Source organism: Pezoporus flaviventris, unplaced genomic scaffold, assembly GCF_033815535.1.
Source record: "Pezoporus flaviventris isolate CSIRO_AGI_PZ_B2104156 unplaced genomic scaffold, CSIRO_AGI_Pfla_v1 ptg000076l, whole genome shotgun sequence".
NCBI lineage: Eukaryota > Metazoa > Chordata > Aves > Psittaciformes > Psittacidae > Pezoporus > Pezoporus flaviventris.
Genome location: NW_026892624.1, coordinates 1118894 through 1124893, shown reverse-complemented (window position 1 = coordinate 1124893; position 6000 = coordinate 1118894).

Sequence of the window (6000 nt, the reverse complement as noted above, 5' to 3'; positions counted from 1 at the left end):
GGGCTCTGATTATGGTCTATGGCAGTCCCCGTAAATGTCAGGAGGACTTAACAAGGGAAAGTGTAGAGTCCTGCATCTGGGCAGGAACAACCCCAGGTTCCAGTATAGGTTGGGGAACGACCTGTTAGAGAGCAGTGTAGGGGAGAGGGACCTGGGGGTCCTAGTGGACGACAGGATGACCATGAGCCAACACTGTGCCCTTGTGGCCAAGAAGGCCAATGGCATCCTGGGGTGTATTAGAAGGGGGGTGGTTAGTAGGCCGAGAGAGGTCCTCCTTCCCCTCTACTCTGCCCTGGTGAGACCGCGTCTGGAATATTGTGTCCAGTTCTGGGCCCCTCAGTTCAAGAAGGACAGGGAGCTGCTGGAGAGAGTCCAGCGCAGGGCAACGAAGATGATTAAGGGAGTGGAACATCTCCCTTATGAGGAAAGACTGAGGGAGCTGGGTCTCTATAGTTTGGAGAAGAGGAGACTGAGGGGTGATCTTATTAGTGTCTATAAATATATAAAGGGGGAGTGTCACGAGGATGGAGCCAGGCTCTACTCAGTGGCAAACAATGACAGGACAAGGGGTAATGGGTACAAACTGGAACACAAGAGGTTCCACTTAAACTTGAGAAGAAACTTCTTCTCGGTGAGGGTGATGGAACACTGGAACAGGCTGCCCAGGGAGGTTGTGGAGTCTCCTTCCCTGGAGACATTCAAAACCCGCCTGGACACATTCCTGTGTAACATTATCTAGGTGTTCCTGCTCCGGCAGGGGGATTGGACTAGATGATCTTTTGAGGTCCCTTCCAATCTCTAGCATACTGTGATACTATGTGTGATACTGTGACTTCCAGAGAATCAGATATGCACTGAGGCATGGTATAGTAGGTTATCAGTTGGCTACACCTCTTAGCCCTTCTGGTGATGAAGGCAGCTTCAGGTTAACTGTAGTCACTGATCTGCTGTTCGGTCTGCAGTCTTTAGATCCACAGAATGATTTTACACATATGTAATAGGGCAGATTAAATACCAAATGTGACCAATTCACAAACTACATATAGTAGGTATGCTACAGTACAATGTAACTACAAAACTAAGCCTTTTAGTCCCGGGGTACTGTTGTTACCATATGGCCCTGTAATGTTATAACTCCAGTTCGAGTAGCAGGCCACAAGCTTTGTACTGAGTTTGCAAGGCCTCAGGGCTGAGTTTTTTCAGCTTGCTCTATTTGAACTTTTCTTGACCTGCCTGCAGCCTGGTGTTATTTGACTTGTCTCTGGCAACAGTTTTGCTAAGTGATGTTTTCTATGGCTCTTTTCTTTTACTTCTGTTACCTTTTCATGAGGCTCAGAGCAACCTGGTCTATGGAAGAGGTCCCCTGCCTGTGGCAGAGGGGTTGGAACTGGGTGATCTTTAAGGTCCCTCCCAACCTAAACCATTCTATGATTTTATGATTAACACAATTATGTGGTGTAGACACATGCAGGCTTATTATGATTGACAGCAAAAAATTCTTAGTTTTATATATAAGCTCTGTTTCCCCTTTGGCCATAAACAGCACTTTAAGTGTATATGTCATTAAGCATAGTTTAATTTCTCCTTCAGCATACTGAGGGTAAACGCACCTATTTATACAGTTCTGTTGAGGTACTTGTTTAAAAACAGGTGAGATGTGTGGCAAAGTCAGATATGGCTATCCAAAGCTGCTTTGCTGTGCTCCAGAAGCCTCAGGAAGGATGCAGTTGTACTATGTTGCAAGCTGCATTTAGTTTCCAATACGGAAAATGTTTCCATATTCCATTTCCATATGGAAAATGGAACTAGTGTCAGTAAGTCACGCATTGCAGACACTCAGACTTGTCTCTAATGTCAGATTCAGCAATAAAGTTGTCCTGGGTTCAGCAGTAGCAGGATTTGGATTATTTTCCCATCCAAGTATATCCAGGTCCCTGAGCAAAAGCAATCCCACGAATGGGTTTGCCTTTACCTGAAGCAGGAATAACCCAGACTGTCTTCCCCAGCAAATTCTTCATATGCACCACAGGAACTTTGTCCCCCTCTACAATATGTAAAAGTTCTGACTGGGCTGGCCAAGATTGTACCTGTGTTCTTCATAAGCTGAGCTATGGGGGAACTAAGCAACTAAAACTCTACACCAGTAACTGAGCAGGGTGTGTATTAAGGTTGATATAGACATCATTCATGAAGTCAGCAGGCCAACAACAGGAACAAAGGTGAGAAGATGAATTTCTGCACAGAAAATGATACATAATTTTCAACTACAACTAGTAGTTTTCGCATGCGTAAATTCAGTAGTAAATTTGCAGGTAAGTGCATAAATGATGTTCAGATCATATAGCAGAACACAGTAAAGCATTCCAGCTACTGCATTCAAACTTAGCTCTGTCTTTTGTTTTGAAAGGTACCCAGCACTCAGAGAATTGGAATAGCAGTTGGTGCTGTCATTCTGACTGAATGGTGTTCCATTCTGTTCTGTATATCAAGGGCATCAGGCAGATTTGAAAGCCCAAGGGAAGTGAGGCTGCCACAGCCTCTTGCCCACAGATCCAGCAAGTATAAGCTGAGCATGTATTCCCCTTAGGCATACACACATACAGAACTCATGTATACATCACATTGCATACATACATATATATATAAGGCCAACCAAACAGATGACACAGACAGACACATGGAGTACTTGCCCAAACAGCATCAACAGCTTCATCCCTCTGGCTGAGCAGGACAGAATTCTGCTGGTGGCAATGTATTTACCTAGGTACACACTGGATTCCTCCTGCCACTGTGCTCAGCCATTCAGATTGCACAGTAGCTGCACCTGGATCTCAGTCTCCTAGCCCAGCTTACAGACACATGAGGCCATGAGATCTGCAGCCCCTCTCCAGTTGCTGTACTCACACCTGCCTTGTGTGCATAAACATCCCCTCCTCCACCAAAACTCTCTTGCTCCCCAGGTACCAAACCCTCATGGTCTTTGCCTTAGAGAATATGCACACCCACAGCTCCAAGGGGTCTCTCCCCTAGAGACTCCCCAGTCCCCATGATCTCTCCAGCAGCTGCCTGTGACTCCCTTGGTCTGCGCAATAGGGTTCCATCTCCTCTTGTGCTCTTGCCTACAGAGACCACCATCACCATATGTACCAGCTATATATCCCAGGCCACCACACACATGTACCAGCCCATCCAGCTGGACCTCTGCTCACACTCACATGCCCTCTTGATCCAGACTTTGAGAATAAAGGCCTTTGATCCCCATGTTCCACATGCCAGGGGCTGGTGCTTGGTGTCACCCAGGCCTCCACAGCTGCCAGCGTCAGGCACTGGGTCCCTCTGGCCTGTGCTCCCACTCCAGCTGCTGCCACCACAGACACAGGGGCTTCTACAGCTGATGTTTTGCTCCAGTTGCTGGCACTTAAGTCCACTCATTTCAGTGTCTAGTTGCTGCACCATGGACAAATGGGTCCTGTGACCCATGGCTTAACCCCAGCTTCTGGCAGACGCCAGTATACCTCCCCCAAAACAATAAAAGAAGAAAAAAGAGTCACTCACCCATGAAAACAGTCAGAAAGCAATTTAACAAGATGAGAGGATAGATTGCACTAACTGGGCACAGGGCATGGCCAAGTGCATCTACCAGCAACTATTTATCTGCAACTGGTCCTTTTAATCCACTTATCCCTCTGTTGTCTCAAACTTGCTCTTCCTAAAATCACTTAGATCTGTCTCTTTCTTTCCCTTTGGAACCTTTGGTTCCTCCCCTAAGCATCTCAGATTTCCAGCCTTTTGACACACATCTTCCTCCACTAAAAGTAGATCTCACCATGCAAGGCAAGGGTAGGATATGTTTTCACACATGACACAAGCTTTCTTTAAAAAGCAAAAGTGAAACAAAAACTCCTGAGAAGGAAAGCAGTCATTAGGGTTTGGTTTTGTTTCCCGAAAGCCAGCGTCTTTCGGGAGTAGTGTCCCGGGAGAGCTGCCCGCCCCACTGGGCTCAACCGTCGGTGAACGCGAGGCCGGGAGCAGGGCGCCGCAGCAGTTCCCGGCGCTGCAGCAGCCTACAGGTCCGCAGAGGAGACGGTGGCGGAAAGCCCTGCTCGGCGTCCACCGCACCGGGTCAACGGTGGCGGCGGAGCGAGCTGCTGCGGGGCCGCTGCTCCACAGGGCCCCATCGGCAGCCGTCGGAGGCCGCCCCTGGGAGCAGCCGCGAGGAGCAGCGGTACGCAGCGCCGCGGGGGTCCGCCAGGTAGGGGGGAGGCGGGCTGGGGGCCAGCGGGGACGTTCTCTGCCCGCCACTCCCCGAGTCTCCGTCTCCGGGAGCGAGTGCTTCCCCCCCTGGGACGGGGAGGCGACCGGCCCCGGGCTCACCTGGCCAGGTGCTGCGGGCGACAGGAGGCTGTCGTGGTTCCGCACGCAGTTCCTTCGGCCGTGAGGGCCCGCGGCTCAGGCAGCTGCCGGAGGCCCTCCGGGAACCTGCTCTCTGAGCGCTGCTCCAAGCATTTTGCTTAAGAGCAGGCGGTGCCGACGTTTTTGGCTGGGAAATCTCTTGTAGAAGAGGTAAAACAAAACGTGTGCACAGACGTGTGTGTGTGCACATAAAAAAGCCCCCCAAGAACAGAAGAAAACCAGCCAAACCAATAATCTGTCCTGGTCTTTTATTTTCTACTGAATGCTTACATGTAAAGAGTAACCCTGTGACCTCGGACAAGCAATTTAGAAGAGGAAACTCAGTTCATGGCATGGAAAGCTAGCTACGTCAGTGGCTTCTGTGGTCTCACAGTCACTTTTATAAATTTATTTCAGTTTTCTTTTGTTTTTCTTTTTTTTTTTCCTGAGGAAAATATCACTAAACCTGTTTTTAAGCACAGAAGAAATCAGCAGAAATTAACGTGTCTTCAGTGTTGCCTATTGCAGAAATCCACCCCCTCAACCTGCTAAGGTAGTTTCAGATTATTAGAACCTAAATGCTACATTCAGCAACTTCATACACCACTGTCTCCATATTACTCCCACATACTGAGCAAAAAGGTTAACTCTTACCAATTTTGTGCATTACGTGTTTTTGCTTCCATGACAGGTACTGTGAGTGGGCTGCCAAGTGCAAAGAAGAAATTACTTCCTGAACACTTTTAAGTGGTCATTTCACAGTATTTCAGCTCTTCCGAGAATGTCAGTTCTTTTTTGAGATATGCGAAGACAATGTAAGTAGGTGAACTTACACTGAAACGTATGTTTAAAGTTGTATTTTGTGCTGTTGACTAGGTTATGCCACTGCGGTCCTGAAGTTAATGTAAGTATATCCTTTGACTTCTAATATTTGGGTGTGGTTGGTTTTTTTTTTTCCTGTATTCTGGAATGGCTTCTAGAATCAAGAAAAAGAGAGTGCTCTTTATTTTTGGTAAGCTAATGCATAGGCTTAACAACTGCGCTCACACTACGCAGCAGCAGGGCAAGGGGCTTTCGTTGTGATAAAATCTTGAGGAGATAATGTCATTCTTACTGTAGAAGGGTGGGTAATACTCTTGCCATTATTCCTACTTATGGCCTTTGCAGATGTGAGTCAATTGTGTAGATATTTTTAGTCATTGTTAGCACCTGTTTGTCACTGGCTTAGATTAATGCTGCAGGGAACCTGAGTTTGTGTAGATGGGTGACTTCTTGCTACTGGTGTTCCAAGGACTGTTGCTCACATGTATCTTTGATCAGATGACATGTTTCTTAAAATGCCTGTGACATTTTATATACTGATTTTCCCAACATTTCTGTCTCTGGTTAAAGCAAACCACTATTAGCAATAAAGAATTTTCCGTCATGGGGAATTTTCCAGTAATGGGGAAGTGTCCTAAAGAAGTGGGTGGAGTTATATCAACATTTAAGTTCTGTCACAAGAAGTTTTGGGGCAAATAGTTCTTGTTTTCCTACCTTCTTCATTTTATTGTGAGGTAAACATACAGCAGCGATACTGAAAAATATTTTTTCCCAGTGAATATCTTT